The sequence below is a fragment of the Sorex fumeus genome, unplaced genomic scaffold (assembly GCF_029834395.1).
Source record: "Sorex fumeus unplaced genomic scaffold, SorFum_2.1 ptg000129l, whole genome shotgun sequence".
Lineage (NCBI taxonomy): Eukaryota > Metazoa > Chordata > Mammalia > Eulipotyphla > Soricidae > Sorex > Sorex fumeus.
The window spans coordinates 1,096,369-1,099,977 of NW_026606186.1; the positions used below are offsets into that span (position 1 = coordinate 1,096,369).

Genomic DNA, 3,609 nt, shown 5'->3' on the forward strand with positions numbered 1-3,609 from the left:
TGCTCAGGTTACTATGGGGTGCTGGGGATCAAACCTGGGTCAACTGCTAGCAAGGACAGTACCCTGCCCTCTGTATTATCTCTCAAGATCCCCTGAGTTTTGTGTTTTTGAAGATATTTTACATTTTCAAGATATTTTCAGTTAACAATTAGTATAACCTCCAAAATACAGCATTCTTTTTTGAGATACAGCATTCTTTAACTTACAGTACTCTTTTTTTTTTCATTTTTGATTTATTTTATTGTTTTGCTTTTTTGGTCACACCCTGCAATGCTCAGGGGCTACTCCTGGCTCCGCACTCAAGAATTACTCCTGGCAGTGTTTGGGGGAACATATGGGATGCCAGGGATTGAACCCAGGTCGGCTGCATGCAAGGCAGACACCCTCCCTGCTGTACTATTGCTCTGGTCCTGAAATAGACTTTTGTATTTTAAATTTGTATCCAACAATTTTATGAAATTTGTTCCAATAGTTTTTTGTGGCACCTGTAATATTTTATGTTTATAGCATACCATCTGCAAAGAGTGAGTTACTTCTTTTTTGATTTGAACATCTTTCTCTTTCTTCACTGTTCTAGCTAGAATTTCTAACATAATGCCTATTAAAATGGGGAGAGTCGGGGGTATGGTGCCACCAACAGGTCAACCTGTACCTGCAGGGCGAGTGCATCAGCAGCCTGATGTTGCCTTCAGGCTTCCTGGTACCCCCCAAATTGCCGCTGTGCCTTTGGCCAGACCCCAACAACTTGGGAACAAGTTTACCAAGAAATTAAACGGCCAAAAGTTAGGTATGTGGGAGTTATACCCACAAACCACCTCCGGCTCAGCTATACAAGTTCACTCAGAGTTGGGATGGGCTACCTCCCCCACTTCCCAATACATGGGAAGCACTGGTAGTCACTCCCACAAAACAACTCCAGCGAAACCCTGTAAGCTCTACTATTGGTCTTGCCTCAAAGACCCCTAAATAAATCTCAAGAGAGATCAAAAGCCTCAGTCAAGCTTGGACCCATACATGGCTGAACAGACCAGAGTAAATTGGAGGGGGCGGGTTGGCCCGTGCCCGCCCAAGCAGAGTCCCCGGTGGCCACTTGCTTCCACAATCCAAAATTGCTGCCATTCCCCAAGCCTGACTCCACCGTCTTAGGATGAACTTCACCAAAATATAATACGCTGAAAATTTTGTAATGTGGATATTAGCGCACCAGCAGCCCTGGCTCAGAGACACAGAGGCAAGTCCTGGTCATACCCACAATTTGCCTCCAGGTGCCATCTTGGCGCACCAACAGCCCTGTGTCAGAAACACAGCAGCAAGTCCCAGAAGACACCACAGCATTGGAGATCTCTCTGGGCCCCAAACTGAGCCAATATCACCGGGGCACCCCAGGTGGAGCAGGTGCAGTCTCCGAGCCCACTCCAGATGGAATTCCGGTGACTAAGAGCTTCTACAAGCAAGGCCCAGGTATGCGAGTTCCAGGACTAAATCTACAAGCTGCATGGTGGCAGAGGACCCGGGCTGTCCCTCTCCAGCTGTCCCTGCCCACCCAGAAGACTGGGTGGGCAGGGCTGTCCCTGCCCACCCAGAAGACTGGCTGTTATGTCCACAATTAGCCTCCGGGCACCATCTTAGCACACCAACAGCCCTGGCCCAGAGACACAGCAGCAAGTCCCAGAAGACACCATATCCCAAAATTAGAGAGAGAGAGTATTGGCAAAATTGTCTGCCATAGAGGCAGAGTGAGGCCTGTGATGTGTGTGTGTTGGGGTGGTGGGGGGCTGATACTTGGGACATTGGTGGTGGAAAATGTGCACTGGTGGAGGGATGGGTGTTCCATCATTGTATGGCTGAATCTCAAACATGAAAGCTTTGTAACTCTATCTCACGGTGACACAATTAAGAAAAAAAGTAAAGTGGAGTTCATGCCCAATTCAAACAGCTTAATCAATGGCTGAACACATAGCAGTACTCCTACATTATTTAAAAAAAATTAGGGAGAATGTGCATCTTTGTCTTGTTTCTGGTCTTAGAGAATATTTCAGCTTTTCACTGGTAACCATGTGGCTGTGAGCCTGACATGATGCTGAGCTGTTTTCTCTCCATATCTACTCCATTGGGATATGCTAAATGGCTGTTGAGCATTGGCAAATTCAGTTTTTAACCTGGTGAGACGTTCAATTGATTTTTTTTGTTTTGCTTATATATTCATCGCACTGATTTGTGGGTAATGAAACATCCTTTCATCCCTATAATAAATCCTATTTGACCATGGTATGTGATGCTTTTTCTTTTTTAAATAATGTAGGAGTCCAGCCATTGATTAAGTAACTTACTTACTGTTAATGATAGAGTTTTATGCGCACCATGTTCCAACACCACACACTCCACCAGTGTGTCTGCTTCCCCCCACCACTGTCTCAGTATCCTTTTCCACCCCCCGAACCCTCTAGCCCTTGGTAAGTTTAGTACTATAAACCAGTTCTCATGTTTTGTTATTTTTCACCATTTGTTGTTCCCATACCATGTTTCCTTATATCCCACAAATGAGCAAGATTATTCTGAATCTGTTCCTCCTCTGGCCGACTTCACTCAGCATGATACCCTCCAGTTCCAAACACATAGAGGCAAATTTCTTTTTTCCTTATAGCCAAGTAATATTCCACTGTGGATGTCTACCATAGTTTCTTTATCCAGTCATCTGTATCATAGTCATCTTGGTTATTGACAATAGTACTACAATGAACAAAGAGTTTAAATCTCTTTTTTAAATAGTGTCTTGGGGCCTTGGGGGTAGATGTCAAGACGTGGAATTGTAGTCCCTGACTCAAGCCTGTGAAGACAAATCTCCCCACTTTCGCCACTTGAACTGCATCCTCTCCCTCTCCCTCTTCCAAGTGAAGAGAAGAACAATCATCAATGGAAAAATGCTGTTGCAGAAGGAACATCTTGAACCATCTTCATATGCAGGGGAAGATGCCCTGCCTCATCCTCGGAGTTTCGGGCACTCTAAAAATGATCACAGATACTTCTCGAGTAACGAACTACAGAAATGATCCCTGACAGTATAGTCTTTTTGAAGACAACTTTTAAGGAAAGATTTATTTTTTTTCTTTTTTAAATTTTTATTAGTGAAACACCATGAGGTACAGTTGTAGACTTACAAATTTTTGTGCTTGTGTTTCAGGTATAAAATGATTGAGTACCCGTCCCTCCACCAGTGCCCATTCTCCACCACCACTGATCCCAGTATCCCTCCCACCCCCCATTCCCCCTATCCCACCTTGCCTCTGTGGCAGGGCATTCCCTTTTGTTCTCTCTCTCCTTTTGGGTGCTGTGGTTTGCAAAAGAGGAATTGAGTGGCAGTCATGTTTGGTCTATAGTCTACTTTCAGCATGCTTCTCCCATCCTGGGAGGATCCTCCCAACACCCTTTATTTGGTGCTCCCTTCTCTATCTGAGCTGTCTTTTCCCCTAGTGTGTGTGGCTGGCCTCCAAGCCATGGAGTAAACCTCCTGGTATTTATCTCAGCTATTCTTGGGTGTTAGTCTCCTATTTTTTTACTTTATATTCCCCAGATGAATGCAATCTTTCTATGTCTGTCCCTCTCTTTCTG

At 44.7% G+C, this 3,609-nt stretch overlaps 1 non-coding gene across 1 annotated transcript; it reads right to left on the bottom strand.

Moving 5' to 3' along the window:
- Nucleotides 1-2,853: 2,853 nt before the first annotated feature.
- Nucleotides 2,854-3,069, bottom strand: LOC130045849 (small nucleolar RNA U3). Its single transcript, XR_008795620.1, has one exon. It is a non-coding gene; the product is annotated as a small nucleolar RNA U3 (small nucleolar RNA).
- Between the last annotated feature and the right edge of the window lie 540 nt (nucleotides 3,070-3,609).